Raw genomic sequence first — 18,553 nt, 5'->3', positions numbered from 1 at the left:
AACGTTTAGTTTATAATACCCTAGTATTTATATACAAGTTAAAAAATAAAATGTTAGCAGATTATGTGTTAAAAAGTGTTAGTATTAATAGAACAGTCCATGACTATCCTACGAGAAGCTGCAACGATTTCCTAAGACAAACTTATTGGGAACAGAACTCAATTAACTCCTTTTAATGTTAAGAAATTAAAGAAAAATAAAAGAAACCAAAAGATTGCAGTTTTTCGTGGGTTATGTCTCAATGTTGTGAAGTCCAAATATTATTACGTATGTAATAGAATATTTTATAGTAGATTTACACTACTCATAAAATGTTACATTTTATAACGAAATAAAACATACTTAAAACAAAATCTTCTACTTACGAATTTTTTTTCAAATTTGTTTTTATTACATAATGTGGAAAATTGAGTTTTTTTAGAATGTAAATTTTAACTTAATTTTTATCAATTTAATATTTGTGCATGACTTTTAAAAAAAAATAAAAGGCCACTATTAGATATTTCTAAAAAGACGCAGTTATATTAATGTTATTTCTAATTTTTTAATTCAGCCGGCTACACCCATGTTGACTGACAGCTAGCCGTAAAATGTTTGCCAAATATCAAGTTATTCTTGAACAAATCCGTTGTTTCAATTGTGTCAACGGAAAATCAGACTGCTGTAATCCAATATGGAGGCAAACAATCATTTAGGGGTTCACCTAATACAACTATAATCATTTACTTTGTCTCCTGGCCCAAGAAATGAATGGATTGTCAATATGAACAATAAATAAACCGATTAGGTTAGTATTTCAATCAGGCTCAGTGGTGACACCTGGCGAATTGTTCAAACAGCCCTGGAAAATAAGGACTGACCAAATAATTATTTGAAAATGGAACAAAATTGAGAAATCGACAGATGCAGATGTTGTAAAAGGAGAAACATGACCAGCAACAGACTGGACTAATGCCACTGAAGAAAAAAACTACTGGAATAGGTTTGCCAGGTTCATACCTTGGCATTGAGTGCTCCAATCTAAGTACACCATGAAAATTCCCAAGGGTGTATATATGGGAGGGGGTTATGGGTGGTTCAACACCCCCCCTACATTCCTGGAAAATACAATAATATTATTTGCACCATCTCTTTTATCAATATGTTCAGAATTGAAACGTTGTTTGGTGATCAGATCTGAATAGCCAGTTACTTCCCCACCTTCCTCTTCTATATCTTCTTCCCCTTCCTACAACTTTCAGCCTCACGACATACTACAATGAGAATGCCATAGTCTCACTGGTTCCAGGCGATCGGGTACAGTTAAGACCCTTGTGCAATATTCACATTTAAAAAATACGCGCTAGCTCTGAAATTACGTACTAAGGTAGAAGGTACATTATTTACACTTTATTCCAAATCCATGTGCATTCTAAATGCCATAACGTTTCTTACTCTAATTCGTAGCATGACTTTTAAAATGTCATTGGTTCCATTCGTTTTGCTGGTGAACAGGAAATATCTAGAAGTGTTAAAATCTAAAAGCTTTTAAAACTAAGATTATTAAAGCCTAATCTCATTAAGTAAGGTAACCAAGTTAGTCTATTTTCTCATTAAAATCATGTTTAAGAGTTCTTTATTTATAAAACGTATTATCACCCCTTTGTAGTGTTAAGTGCCGTCCTTACCAAAGCTATTTATTTCGGCAGGAAAACATCTGTTCAAATAATCACCCCATAATAGTGTTGAAATGTTGAATGTTCAAGAAGCCAGTTTTTTATAAATTACTAAGCGCCACCACTTAAATTATTGAGCTTTTAAATGCTTATAGGGGTTGTTTAGTAAAAATTTTACAATTATTATTACCTATAAGGCCACAAAAAAAAGTTTTTTAAATGTATTTATGTGAAAATTGCACCTTTTTACTGTAATAAGTAACTGTTAAATACGCCCTTGAGAATGGATTGAGATATTTGTTACTTTTAAAGCTTTACGGTAAGATATGTAGTTGTTGAAGTTAGCGGATTTGTGAAAGAGACACTCAGTATCAAATTTTTGGTGACCAGATCTGAATAGTTACGTATTTTCCTACCTCCCTCTTTCCCATATCTTTCCCCTCCTCAATACTTTCAGTCTCACAACATAACCGAAGTGAGGATGCCATAGTCTCACTGGCCCAAAGCAGGGGATATTCCTTGCGGTTGACAACGGACGAATCCTTGACGATGAGATATCGAAAAACACCATTCGATTTTTTGACTTTCACTGGATTTTGTCTTGGAGACAACATTGACAAAGCCATTCTGAACTGAAAAGGAGATTATTTATTGGAAATTAAGCTGAAAGTTTGCTGCCATACAAGCTGTTCATCAAATACCTGCTTCGAGAATCAATCGGTATGAAACCATAAATATTTTATATTTAGAAGGATCCACACAACCAGTTACAAATCCTTTATGTAACAAGAAGGAAGATTTTTCGTTGATGACATTCGGACCTCTCTTTGGGACTACTTTACGCTCGCACTTTTAAAAATAAAAGAACACAACTAACTTAAACTAATTTAATATCAACTTGTAAAATACCTATCTACAACCGAATCTGAATATTAATTATAAAAAATGAATATCTTCATCAAATCTTTCTATGAATCCATCTATCCAACGGCAACAGAACACTTTATGACTATTACATCTGCATAGGATGCAGTATTCACGTTCATATCTCCACGGTTCATTCTCGTGGCAATTTGTATGCTAATTTCAATGGCGTGCGCTAAAAAACAAAACGGCAACGCTTCGAATAAACAAAGGAAGACGAGGAACGCGAACGGAATTCAAAATTGTGATTTATGTTCGGCTAAGGGCGAATTGTGGCACTGCGAACACCTGTGTACAATCTATAATGCCATTCAAAATGGTCGCGGCAGGAAAATGGCTACTTTAATGCACACGAAGTATGCCTTACATTGCGTATATTATACCTAAATGGATAGAAATATGAAATTGTGTATTATTAGGTTGTATGCTTTTGACGTTATGGGTCTAAAATGGCACCCGTGTATAATTTTGTGTTCAACTTTGTGTATTATTTGACTTTACATTTTATAGAGAATTTTGATAATGTGTTAGGGTCACAGAAAGTTCTCTATTACTGAAGTGCTGATAAATTACTAAGCACCTATTTTAGGCCAAGTTTCTTAAGCAATTAATTTAATTAAACATTAAAAATACTGAGTTGACAAATTTAATGTCGTCGATTTTGACCGATGCCTTTATCAAAGTTCGGACGGAGAACTTTGATAAAATTATGTTCAGCTCACAGTGTTACTTCTATAATGAGGTCGATCCATTTATCTTATATAGTTTGCTCAATACGTAGATATAATTTAAAAACCATAGGCGGAGCTGGGAGCACGGAGAAAGATTACCGATTTAAAATAATTTATTAAATATCTCGTCAAATTATTTATTTTCCCTTTAAAAACTGAACTGGAGGCCTAAAAAGAAGGATTTGACAAATTTTATAACACACTATCAGTAAAGCACGAATATGTTTTGAGAAAGTCGGAACATGTGTTCTTAAAATTATTAACACTGTCGCATCTCGTTCATTATATTTATTCGGACAATGCCACCTGCGTAAAGAGGTGTTCAGATATCGATGGCTTAGCGCAAATTACAATTTAAAAATTCAATTTAAAAGAATACTTCAGGGTAATTATAAGACGTACAGCAACAAAATTAATGTGAATATCTGCTTTTTATCCATTATATAAAAAATAAGTAAATTTCTCACAAACAAAACTATTTACAAAGTAATTAATCTAGATAAATGCTTTTCAAAACACGTTATTGTGTTTGGAAGTGCATTTGTGAGCTAGGCCATCGATATATTCTGAATGACTAATATTTCGCTAGGAAATGGTTATGCAGCACATTTTTAACAGTACCTTGATTTTTAAAAGCCGTACTCACTTTTCTCCTTGTCAATCATTTAGTGCCCTCTAAAGCAGCTATGTAAATGCTTACAAGTAGTATATTCTCTGTTTGGAAAAAATACTGTGCTGTCAATAAGGTATAATTTTATAACAGCCTTAACCACTACAAGTTACACTACAACATACAAAGAGCATGATACTTAGGTATAGGTATATTACAATTCGAATGAAAAACCAAACATCTTTAACCATAGTAAAGTGACTTGCGTCTATAGCCGCTTGAACTCGTGACAAATCAATTCTTGCCCCTGCTTTTTGCCTCAGAAATCAAACTGCGACTAATTAAATTCGCCGTAACTCATCAATTATTGATGTAGCTTTTTCGCCCGTCGCATAATTCAATATATATTGCAATTATTTCACGGAATATGATTGATGTCCTCATCAAAAGCTAAAACAACGCATCAAAATAAACAAGGCATCGCCCGCCATCGCGGTCCCACCGCCTCGACCCATAAATAATGCGAAAAACGCAACCAAACATACCGCCGCACAATCTCATTGAAATAACGCAAAGTTAATGCTTAAAACAGTGATCGAAAACATTAACAGCAACAACAAACTAACTAACTAACTATCATAGACCGCCACACAATTCTGTCTCGGCACACACTCCTTGATATCTATGCAAAAGTGTTTGGAAATAAAAGGTTTAAAAGTATGAGAGATGTGAAATTAGGCACGGAAGTAATCTGAAAAATATTGCCTGTTGTGAGTATGGGTATGATGTTATGCTCATTTCTAAGAGAAGGGAAGTTCTACCGTCTCTCGTGTATAGACTGTTGAGGAAGAAATGATGAAAGAAGAGAAGATTGGCCGTAAATCACTTAATGGAGGACTGCAAACAATAGAAAAATTGATAAAAAACAATTGTCAAGTCGATAGAATCAATATTAGTTTTGTGAGATGAGGTAGGATTTTAGTAAAATAACCATCGACTGAGAGTGGTTTCATTCGTGTATTTTTCTAAAACTCCTCTTCCCTCCCCCCTCTCCTTAGGGGATGTTCCACGATATTAATATGGGCGGAGTTCGCAGATTTTCATTTCTATTGCCAAGATGAATTTCTGAGCAAAGTTTCACGAATGCTCGAATGTTTTAATTTATTTTGAAATAATTTAATATATTTAATGAGAGGGGTGATCGAGCGAAGATCTGTGCATAACACAGATCAGTTAAACATCAAGGCTGATAATGACAGGAAGAAGTGGTAAACTAATGAACAGTGATGATCCTGACGATGATGCCGAGTGATGACGATGATGCGTATGAAGACCAAGATGACAATGATTGCGACGATGATGCATATGAAGACGATAATGACGAAGACGACCATGATGACGAAGATGAGGATGATAAGGATGTTAACGTTAATAACGAAAATGTCACTGATTACGATAATGTTGTGACGATTATGATGATAAGTACTGATGATGACTTTAATGACGATTTAATGACGGTGACGACAGTGATAATGATGATGACGATTATGATGACGAAAGAAATGATGACGATAAAGACGACGTTGATTAGGACGATGGTGATAGTGACAGTGATGATGACGATGATGATGACGATGATGATGGCGATGATTACGATAACGACGATAATAATGGTAATGATTACGATGATGATTACTATGATGATGATGATGATGGTAATGATTACGATAATGAAAATGATAATTGTGATGATTACGATGATGATGACTATGATGAGGAATATGACGAAATATTAAAAACGATTGTGATGATAATCATGATAAAGATGATAACAATATCGACGATGATAAGGAAGATGATAATGATGACGATAATATTCTTAGTTCGGTTGTCGATTCCTGCAAACCAAAAGAGTTATATTGAGAACGGTGCGCACTGTGCGCAGAAGAGAAGGACGGAGGGATGAGTTATGGTTGTGTGGAAGGAGCTGCATTATATAACACCGTATCGGCGTCTCCTTTGACGCATAAAACACTAGCGTATTAATGCATATTTTTTGCTTACGCGCAACTACCTATACCCTATACCTTCTACGAGTACGTACATACATTTATAATTCAATACAAATGTCGTATGAACGGGCAGTAAATGAACTACAAGGGCTGATTTTAATGATAAAATCTAAAAAGGGCACTTATTATATGTACGATAATCATTAAATTATTTAAACGTATCTTAAATTTTTAAATAAGGTCCCTACCTAAAAAACCCAAAAGATGTTTTTTTTTCTTTTTTTTCTTTTATACACTCAATAATATTATTATTCAATTTATAAAAGCAGTTTATTTATAAGCAGGTTCTGCTATGTAATTATTACTATCAAACAGTTTGATAATGCTTTCAGAGGCCAAAACAGCTGTCACACGTAATTATAATTATATAGCAAAACTTGATTATAAATAAACTGTATTTATAAATTGTTGAGTAATATTATTGAGTATTTAAAAGATATATAAAAATAAAATGGAGTTCTACAAATTAAACTTGAAAACAATAAAAATAAATAAAATTAAAAAACTAAAGATGTTACAAAATTTTTATTTATTTTTCTTTATGATGTAATTGTGTATATTTTTTAATAAATTTGCACTGATGGTAGTGATAGGTCGATGATTAGCATAATCTGTTACGATGTGATTTTTTAAAATGATCACTCTATTCGGTTTTTATAAATTATCGCGTAGTCGAATTACACTCGCAAAAAACTTTTTTTTTTTTTTTTTTTCAATACTTTTCTCCAACAAGATATTAAATTATAAGGTTAAACAATAATTCACAACAAGTTTTGTAAATTTTCTTTTTACATTTTCTCATTTGACTTTTTGTGCTCATTTTTGTTTAAAAACATCAACGTTGGTGTACTAGTAGTCCTGTAAACTAAAATAAAGAGGTGTATACAATACTAAGTTACAGGTTCTTAATAAATCCAAAAGTAAAACATATGGTTAAACAATGACCAAAAGCGATGTGTGCGCATTTAAGGGTTAAAAAAAAATATAGTCCGTCCGTTTAGAAATGGCATAATAAAGTGCCTCTCTTCTGTTTTGCATATAGTATCAGCATAGACGTTTGATATATAAATCCACATACTGCGAGACATACAAATGATATATCGAATAGCCCGTCCGCCTCATTGTTGTAAATGCCATTGTTTCGAATATCTCTTCATATTTTTCCACCACCGATAGATACTATATTATGTAAGTACGAACGTTACATATTATATTATCCGTTTAGACATATATATTGAAGTGCCTCTTTTCCAATCTGCCACAGGGCTATTGTGTTGCCATGGGTACCTATGTTTTTTCAGCCTGGTTTAATATTTGTTTTAATCTCTCTGTTTTGGCGGAAAACACACGATCACTGAAATGGATAAAGTTTAGGTACCTACTCATTGCTTCTATATTATAGCAGTGGCCTCAATTAGTTGCGTTTTTCATTACGATCGTTATAAATTATTTTCACTAATTCGTTAAATTTTACAATAGACTAACAATCATGAACTAACTTCATAAATATCTGATTAAATTTAAGTTAAAATCGTTTACAGTAAAATATTACTATAGCTTACGATAGCTCACCAAGTAGATATTTAGTTTAAAACCAATAACTTTTTTTGTATACAGGTAGGTACCTACCTACTATGTTTAAGATAAATACTACGACAAGTTTACTTTTCAAATGAACACGGTTAGTAAACTTCAAAAATCACGACATCTGTCGGAAATTGTTTAAATTTAGAATTATTATTTAATAAAATATCTTTCTGAGTACCGGTAGGCTTGCAGAATTATTATCAAACAATCAGTACCAATTTTGAAAAATGACAAAAATATTCAAAGCAAATTTAAGTTTTTTGATTTCAGGAAGAACGCACATTACGGGAAAACTGAAATTAGTACGTTTCATTATGCTCTTGTTAGGTACTTATCTAATACAAATTTAATCATTTTTTCAGAGTTAGATTTGTTTGATTAGCATTTCACTACCTTTCCAAAAAACGAACCATTTTTCTAATGAATTTAATTCCCTCCCTCAAATAATAGAAATAAATAAATTTAAAAAATTATGAAAAAATGTATTTCGTGGAAAATCTATTTTTTTGGAAGTTCAGAAAAGCCCACGTAACTGCTGCTATTAAATTAAAACTTACGTAATAATAAACTAAAATAAAAATCATTCGCATTATAGTATAGGAATCTAGTGAGAATAGAATCTTAAATACATTTAAGATAAAAATAGTTAAATACATTTCAGTTTGATAAGAAACATAATGGCATGTACAATGTACATATGACAAAATACAGTAAATATGTAGTAGGTACAAAGTTCAAAGTTTTTTTGAGACATCTCACAAAATACTCCTGTCTGTAGAGTGTAAATCAAAGAAAAAATATATTGCCACCAGGTTGGGCAGCGTCGCGAGGTGGTTTAACCCTTTATAGGACAATTTTTTTAACGATACGCCCTTAATTGTTTTATTTATGTATTCTATATTCATTTTCATGAACAGAAAAGACATTTTTTTTTGCTTTTTTTTTAAATTTTTAATTTTCCAACGGTCTTTTTTCTGACCGGTGACCATTTAGGTAAAAAAAAAGCAGAAGAAGGTGGTTTGAAAGGGAGATCAATAAAAATTAATAATCAAAAATGTTGCGTACCGATCGATGAGTACTGGACGAATGGGCTGTAATTTTAAAGAGGTAAAAATAATCTAACGATCGTGTTTATCACAAGGAAAATAGGAGTGGGAAAAGGAGGCTTGTTAAGTTGATAGTTGAGAAATAGTTTAATGTATATTCACTTGGGGCTGATATTTGTAGTCGTTTACAAAACTTTAAATGAGATAATTATATTAATTATTACGAGAGGATAAAATATGCAACTATATGCAACAATAAAATTTAAATACGAATGTTCGAGGGAGAGAGCTAATATAAAAAAACGTTTATTATGAATAGACGTAAGCGAAAATATTTAATAAAGCGTAACTTATTTGAAATAGAGCAAAAATCTCACGATAATCTCAAAAGAAACATTGAAAGAAACACTGTGTATTTTTTCATACCTATAACATGTTGAATAACTGAACAAAATGTGTTTCTAATAATTTTCTAAGTATGAATTTATTTCTATCTAGGGAACTTTTTATAATAACAATATCAACTAGGCAAATGTATAGGTATTATCTTAAAAATAACAATTCTATGGGCTTAAAATTACATACATTTGCGAACCGAAACGCGAACTTAGCCATGAATTACGGGGAGGAAACGAAAAAACTACAATCGTGTTTTAAGTCATTTGAGGTTGCTTCGTTCTTTTCCCATAATTTGATTTTTGGTTCAGCTCGGCAGTTTGGCTCGCGTATCTATACATAGCATTATAAATTAGATTTTTACATGTCCGTTCAACGTAGATGTGGCAATTCTGAAGACTGGTTTAAGACCATTTAAAAAAAAACAAACGCCATGAAAATAAATCAAAATTTTCGCTAAGCATCGCGTAATATTTTCACTGAGTTCTTAAGTAAGGCTGAAAGTGTATAAGTAAAATATGTTGAACATCAGTAAAAATTTAGAGTGCGGAGGCTTAAGGTAGGGGGTGTAGGAAGGAATTTATTAATGCGGGTCTTGAATAGGCCTGGAATATATTAATGAGAAAAAAAAGATGTTATGGCAGATAACTGAAATAAAATACATGATAAGGGTAGGTTTGTGGAACATTAAATGAGGAACAGTTGCTATATAATATATGATTGGAGTAGGTAGAATCAGAATAAGGCAACAAATGATTTCTCTACACGAATAACCCGAAAAGCCGAACATTCGCATAATTTAAATAACAAATAACGACTAGCTTACGCAGGAAGCTCAATTTAAATTCCATTCAAAAATGTCTACCGGAAAATCAACGTGAAGCCTTAATTGAAAAGCTTGTTAAAATTGGTAGTAGATGCCGCACGTAGATTGGTTGATTTTTAAACCCCTCGCTTTTTAAAACGTGCACGTGGAAATAATTGGATAAAATACTTTAATTTCCTGTGACGTCACAAATGGGGAAAAGTCGGGCTTCAAAGCTCATTATGGACGTGTTTCCATCAAATTGTGTATCTAGGGATGACTGTTATGTTTTCTATTCAATCAGGGTTGCAATTTGTAAAGAATCAAATGTATATGCACAGTAAAAACTTCTACACATACAATAAAACGAAAATAGTATGTGGTGTGCATAGTAAGAAACATTTCAATACATTAATTTAAAAAATATTTTAAATATCTTTTATCTTCAGAAATTGATCCATTGCAGATAATTGAATAATAAATAAACACAATTTTTAATGATTGAAGACAATATTAACGACTCTGAAATGAGAAATGTGTAACAGAAAAGACAGATAAAGATTCAGTAGATCTAGGACTTGAACATAAGACCTCTTCCTTGTCGAGGAAGTGCTTTGACCGCTGAACTAATTCGACCATATCGACTAACGTAATTTTTATCTGTATCGTACTTTGACTGAGAGCTACCAACTCTATCTTTATTTTCTTAATGGGTGTTTTTTGGCTTCTGTCTTTATTTAGAATTGCAAGATTCTACCCGAGCTAAATGCAATCTAGATATTGTCTTGGAAAATGTTTAATATTTCAATCTGTTTCATGAAGAGCATAAATCTTACATAACTCTTTACATAAATAAATTGTTGAATGCATGAAACCACCCCTAAAAAGCAACCCTCGAAATCCAAATATAATGAGAGATTATTCGGTATTATTTGATTGATAAAATGAGAATGCCGCCAGGAGATGTACCGCTTTGATTCCACAACAAAGGAAACTACGTTATTCAGTAGTTTTTTTTTTTAAATTTAAATCCATTTGTGTTTTTTTAATTACCACGATACTGTAGTTACCTTTAAAATAACAGACAGAGAGAGTTTTTATAAACAGATTTTCATATTACGAAAAAAATCCTTAGTCTCTGTAGAACTATGAAAGTAAAAAAGATGGCCATAGAAAATTAGTGGTCATTTCTTTAAAGCTCTAAGCTTAGATAATTTAAAAACAGAAATCTGTCAGAAAACAGTAAAGATTATTGAACTGTGAGCTTTCACATTATTACATTTTTACAACGTTTTCAACTGCACTTTAAGCAACCAGTGCCAATTCTATCATAAGTCATGTATACTATAAAACTTAACTAAATAAACGTCAAATCATGCCCCGTATGCAAAGAGAATGGAACTCCACACAACTTGTTTCGGAAACACTCCTTGGTTTATCCACATTCATACAATGCATCGTCTCAAATATTTTATTCTATAATTTCGACTCTTAACATGACCCAGCACTTGATCGTACCATGTCTTTTTCGAATCTTATATGGCTATCATCGGCAAAATATATTATAATACTACCAATATACAAATTCCATAACGTGTTAATGTACTCGTATATCAAAAAGAGAAGTGGGCCTAATACACTGCCCTGGAGCACACCGTAGGTGATTGGTAAACTTGGACTTCTTTGGTGAAATTGATAATAGTTGACTTAAAGCCCCCCAATGTCAAAGCCATCGTGAGACATGTACAATGTAAAACTTCACCAACCAACCACTAAACCATGCCCGTGACCGCCACGCTCTGTTTGGAACACACTCCTTGCTTCATTCACATTCATACAATGCATCATCTCAAACATTATATTCTATCATTCCAACTCTTGAATGACACAGCTCAAGTACTACCTATTTGATTAACGTGGTCGTACCATGTCTTTCTCAAATCTTAAATGAATTCAATATAATGCTATTCTAACATACATGTGACAAAATGCAAACTATGTTATTATTATTATTATTATTAAATTGTTTTTTTATTGATACATTAACGCCATTGTTTTATAAAGTATTATTTAGTGCCCACCCGTGCTGAGGCCCCCATTTGCGATTTTATTAGACAAAATATGTATGTTATGGACTGTATTGAAATTAAATTAAATATTCATAAATAAAATAAAATAAAATAATAAAAATGAAATAATAAAGGCAGTAATACAAAATAAGCTATATGTTTATAATTAATTATTGATATGGTTGTATGCTATGTATATTTTTTCAATATCATGTTTTTTTTGCAATATAACCTTTCGGACAAGCAATCTGATCTAATTAAAATGCTGTTTTTATTTTGACATATTTTCGGCTAGTACAAAGTGATAATCTATTTGAACATTTCCTTCGCGTTCCTTACCTCGGTCGAATAAAAAAAAAATTATATCATCCGTTGTTTTATTAAAAATCTGGTGAAATCATTCGTTTGCCTGTTAACAATGAGACTGCTGGCCTAAAGAGTTCCTAACAAAGTCTCAAAAACAAATGTTTTGTGAGGACAGCTGAAACGTGTTCACACCAATACTAATATTGATACAGACGTACTTATATTATAGCATTCCGTTATGATATCTATTAGGAAAGGACACGTGTTCTCGATATATTCTGAATGACTAATATTTTATCATTTGTCTCCGTGTAAGGAACCTATAAGAAAGTAACTTCATTTAACATATAAAACCTCATCAGTTACACTGGTAGGTATATATTTCGTTTGGTTCTGCAAGTCTTGCTTGCTTAGTATAAAACCTTAAACACTCAGACAGCTCTACAGATGTCACAAACAAACATCGTTAAATAAAAAAAGAAGAAAACGTTGATTCCATTCCATTGCAAATGAGCCCGTTCTCACATGCAGCATTTAACCATTTCTGTACGAACAAAGCTAAATTGTCAGGAATTTAAATTACATCCAGGGGCAATTTCTCACGGCGGTACTGACATGCGCAATGTGCACACGTCATCCCTTAACGGCGAGGCCTGCTCATGCCGCGAAGCCTACCTCCTTACACTTGCTATGCTTCTGGTCTGTTCTTCATTCTATCTAACCTCTTCCTCCTTCTTGCTGGTATTATTTGAAACGATTAGTATAAAAAAGTAATCTTTAAGATTTTAGAAAAATAAGACACCGCAGACCCTCCAATTTCGTCGAAACATAACTACCAATACCACGCTAGTAGAGTAGGGGACCGAAATCGGTAGTTTCCGGTCGTTTGGCGTTAGAGCGTTAGGAGCGTTGGAGGTCAAATTGTTATTCACACCGATGAGGACTTTCTTAATTGGCTTCGATGATGGATACTTTAATGTTGTTTCTTAAAGAAAACGAATCAGTGTAATAATTTTTGTCCGTGAAAGTCTCAAATCATATCTAAATTTTACTTTTATTATGTTTCCTATATTGTTTTGTTATTTTTATTTATCTCTTTAAATGTTATATGTAGTTGTTTACATACATATCATATAATATGTCAGATTGGGATTGCACTATCCTATCCTAGTCGTACTGGATTAAAATCTGAAAAAAATAAACAATTGGAAGTGGTTGCAGCTTGCAGATATGCTGAAACCAGTGGCATCCTTAAAAAAAATGTGATTTTTCTATTGCTGTTGATTTAGTTGACTAAATTTGTAAGTAACAATAAAAAAGGTGTAAACGGAAAACCTTGTTTTTTGGATTTGGTCAATTTCGATTCGAATCTTCTCAATTCTTCTTACCATTCTCTACTTGCTCTTACCCTGGTAGCTTATTTCTTCTTACCTCTTTCTACTTCTGTTTACCTGGTAGGTTCTCATTTCTTCTTGCCCCGCCGGAGAAGCCTTCTTCCGAAGGCTTCGCAGGAGAGGGGCGGCGGGGAGGTTTGGGGGGTGGAAGGTGATCTGAAAGGAGAGACGCTTTTGGTGGTAGCTAGTTAGGATTCCGTATCCTTATAAGTGAAAACTTCAAGCGCACTGCGATCTCGCGGGTAATCTTGAAACCAGGTGCGTTGTAGCCGGAATGGCGAAGAATCCATAAATATTTTGGTTTTTGGTAGCATTGTTAATACTAACATGTTATTATTTTACTTCTGGTGCCATCCTATTGGAGGTTGTCTATCATAAGGACCGTCACCTTAAGCTGAAGGGTGTATGAATGTGGATATAAGCAGAAGCCTGGAACAACTTGTCCAACATGTATTTTATTGATTATTTGAGTTGTACTTGAACGCCATGATGTTTATTAATAAAATAATAAACAAAAAATGACCAAAATCCTTTTCAAAGAAAATTATATAGATACAACCAGGATATTCACAGACATTACACAAGAACGTGTAATGAAATTAGGCTGCTAAAAAAGGTCAAAACAAATACACAAAATAGTTTACTCTATAAAGGAATACAACATTATAATTCGCTACCAGAAACCATAAAGTCCAATTGATTCAAGCCGGAGTGTGGAGTCATTTTAATCAAAAGGAAATATAATGAATATTTACACTGTAATATCTAATAAATTAGACATGTATACTTGGATGTACAAATGGCTTAAAAAATTAATATGAAAACGTCAATATTTTAGTCAAATTATGAGGTGCTCTAAATGAAGGAATTAAATAGATATTTCAACAGGAAGATAGATGGATGAAAATTGAAAAGTCGCGCTTTACTGTTTCGAAACATATGCGAGTGCAGCTTGCAGGTAAAAGATTATCTTCATGATGACAAACCTTCTGTACGAGAGAATACCGGTAGAATAAAATAATAAAACCCAACTTTTTTCTCTACCTATAATCAGCATTATTATTTTCAATCTCCTTGCTATTGCTTATTTTTCAACCGTCTAAGTACGTAACCACACAGAAACTTTAATTGTAGATCAGAGATGTCCTACTACAACTCGTAAGGCAAAGTATTGAAATATTTTTAAAAAATTACGAAAATCTATTTCAAGTATGATCTCTATCTGAATTGTCCTAGTGCCTCAGCGAAATCAGGGCTTTGGCTCTTATCCCTGCTAGCCGCAGCCTCCGCACTGAACCAGGTATTCTAATGGGCACATTAACATATAATGGGCACTGATTGGGCGAGAGTATACTTCTGCATATCCAGGGAGAGATGGGTCAGCAACATTTTATACTGGATTACCGGCTTATCTCTTTGGCAAAATAAATCAATGGTGCCAATACTGCGTACAAAACTTACAGACTAAGTTCTGATTTAAATAAATTCTTTAAAAACAGAGAATTATGACGTAACAAGAAGGTAGAGAGTTAAATAAAAAAATTACATCAATTAGTTTTCTGATTGAATGCAATAAATAAACCATGCGGGCCAAATAATAATTGGGTATTATTATTTATGATAATAAGTTTAACGTTGATGGAAATGCAATTGCGATTTGAAAACAGTAGTCTCTAGAAATAATAAATCGGTTATTTTTAATATTATTTAATTTTATGTTAAGAATAATATTTTTTTCATAATATACATCGATGTTCGTTCTCTTCCTTCTGACGCGTCTTGTTCGAAAACGAAAATGACAGAATATACCAAAACGATGACGTCAAGCACGATCTCTCGTTGAGACCACTATAGTATTAATTTTATCTCGCAGATAATTAGTCCAGTCAGTGGGGAGTTTTACCTTGCAAAAGGTTAGGTAGTAGCGATTTTGACATATGTTGTTAAGATTGGGACTCTAAGGAAAAAAAAAAGTTTTCGACCTTGGGAGGGTCGAGCTCGACCCGCCATCTTGGATTGAAGGTGCCAAAATTTGTTTTTTTCAAAATAATTGTGAAGTGGTCGTTTTTACAACCAAATTGTTGAAGACAAACTTAAAGACAACTAAATTACCTACATTTTTTTTGGAAAGTTTTTTTTTTTAAGTCTAATAGGTAACGAGTTACAGCGGTTGAAAGAAGAAAATTTTGACAAAAAATTGTAAAACTCCAGTTTTCTTGATAAATTTTGTATTATGGTATTTTTTTGTAAGTCTAATAGGTAACGAGTTACAGTGGCGCAAATGTGAATATTTTTCTAAAAAATGATGAAATTCCCAACTTTGTAATTTTTTCGGGTTTTTCATTACATAATTATAATAATTTTGTAAACTCATTTCCACACCACCATGAGGTATAGAACATGGCGCATTTTTTTATTGTGGTATCTCCAGTAGGTCTACTCCACAGATATACCAGCGATGGTAGATTTCGAAATTATGTTACATTACTATGAATTATGTTACTATAAATTATGTTACTTAATAACAGTCTTCGTCACCAATATCATCATCTAACTCATTGCCTGTGATACTGAGATTCTGGGCTTTCATTGACAAAATCTCTTCTTCTTCGTCCTCGACATCGATGTGAACCTCTAGCGAATTTCAGCATGTTTGACCATTACAGCACCCACATACACTTCAGAACACTTCAATCCAGCTTTCGTGCAGCTACATGCAACGCCGCATCCTTTTTTACAATTGCATGAAATAAATTTTAATAAAGTCTCGGGTGCTGGTTTCTTTGTCATTCTTACTGGAACAAGCCCGTTGGTGTCAAGTTTCCAGCCCCAGTTTCTGGATTTTTTTGGATTCCATACCATTTTTGGACTTGATGGTACGTTCTAAATGCATGGTACCGTGCAGCGTCGTTCGTTGGTGGCAAAGAGGCAAGATTGAATTTGCTTTTTGTTATCGACTTTACGAAACGTTTGTAGCGGACTTCTTCCAAGGTTTCCTTATCCATGTCACCCCCGTACAAAGCAACAAGAAAGCGTGTTCTTGCAACTGCTATGTCTTCTGGTGTTGCATCATGTTGTTTGAAGATTCCTATCATGGCATTGAGTCTTGTGTCGTTTTGCACAAACGAAATTTTTTTTTGTTATTCCTTGGTTGAAGAAGGACGATGTTGTATCGCAGCCGCTAAAGGCATGAAGAAACAGAATATTCTCAGCCGCCTCTTTGTATTTCACACTATTCGCGGAACACAGTCTTTCAAAAGTTTTGCCTCTCCCGGGTTTGCGAAGATATATACTACTTTTGGTTGGTGCTAATGCTGTCAGCAGAACTAGGAGATCAACGTCTTCGCCAATAATGAAAACAGCGTCATATGATGAACACAAGGAAATCGCAGTATTGACAATCAACTCATCAGTATCTTCTTCAGCCTGCTTAACTGTAAAATCATCCTGTATAAATTGCTTTGTAAGCATCGAAATCAGACGGACTTTGTTATTGTCATTGGCTAAAAATCGTTCTTGTGAAACTTGTACTGGCATTGTTTCATCGAAAATAACATCTGCAGACATGAGCATCCAGGCAACGTCCTGTAACCAGGACTCAATCAGTGTTGCCAAGTCAGCTGTAGAATAGGATCCCACTATAACAAATCAACGTCATCGAGTACACGGATGATGCTATATAAGTATAGTGTAACGTAGAAATATGTTAAAATGATATTGTGTAATATGTTCGTACAAAATTTATAAAGAAAACTGGAGTTTTACAATTTTTTGTCAAAATTTTCTTCTTTCAACCGCTGTTACTCGTTACCTATTAGACTTACAAAAAAAAACTTTCTACAAAAAATGTAGGTAATTTAGTTGTCTTTAAGTTTGCTTTCAACAATTTGGTTGTAAAATCAACCACTTCATAATTATTTTGAAAAAACCAAATTTTGGCACCTTCAATCCAAGATGGCGGATCGAGCTCGACCCCCCCAAGGTCGAAAACTTTTTTTTTTCTTTAGAGTCCCAATCTTAACAACATATGTGAAAATCGCTACTACCTAACCTTTTGCAAGGTGGAGCCCTTTTTTATCCCCCACTGACTGGACTAAATAGAGTAGATTCTTTCTTGCTTCCGAAAAACGATAAATTCAAATATAAGCTTTTTGTAGGTATTGGTAAGATTTAAAAAAACTATTTGAACAATTTAGAACGTTAAATTGTATGAACAAGACAAAGATTGTGTATAAATAGTGATTTTGCCATATAAAATAATAAAAACGTTATCAATCATTTTTTTCAGGCTAACCATGACGTCTTCTAGAGAGAAAAAGAAGAAAGAAATAAATTATTTCTCATAAATATAATTAAAAGGTTCTGTTCTACTGGCACGTCTCTCCTTACCCCTTGCGTGTAATGGTTCAGCTAGTTGGGAGGTATTGAGACATCAGAATTAAATTAAGCCAGTCACATGCCCAGAGTCCAGAGTGTGCTTGGTGCTGGTGCTATTACTGTGTGCTGCTTGGTGCTGTGTGCGAATGTCCAGGGACCCACAGCACGCACAGGGTTAAACAATATAAAAATAAAAATCTGTTTTAATTTTTTTTTTTCATATGATGGCCCTCTTGAAAACTACAATAAAAGAAGGAGTAAGCCTTCAACCAGGTATAAACGCTGCAATGCTGTTAAATACGAAATCAACATAATAATAACATAATCTCTATAAGACTACAGAAATTGAATGTAAAAATAAATCCTCCTACAAAAAATATAAAAATTTAATAAAGTCTTGGATAAATATCATTGATACAAACATTTACTTGCTGTAACATCTGACCTGATGTAACATTTGAACTGATGTGTTTTAACATTTTTCTTTTCTTTTTTTATATTTTTCTAATCTTCTTAATGTATGTGTATGTGAGTAAAATTTTTAACTTTAACAAATGGTTGGTTTTTTTGTTTTTTGTTTT

Source organism: Hesperophylax consimilis, chromosome 25 (genome assembly GCF_061612785.1).
Source record: "Hesperophylax consimilis isolate HC1 chromosome 25, BYU_Hcon_1.0, whole genome shotgun sequence".
NCBI lineage: Eukaryota > Metazoa > Arthropoda > Insecta > Trichoptera > Limnephilidae > Hesperophylax > Hesperophylax consimilis.
The sequence above is the reverse complement of the archived record's forward strand: the minus strand, read 5'-3'. Positions refer to the sequence as shown.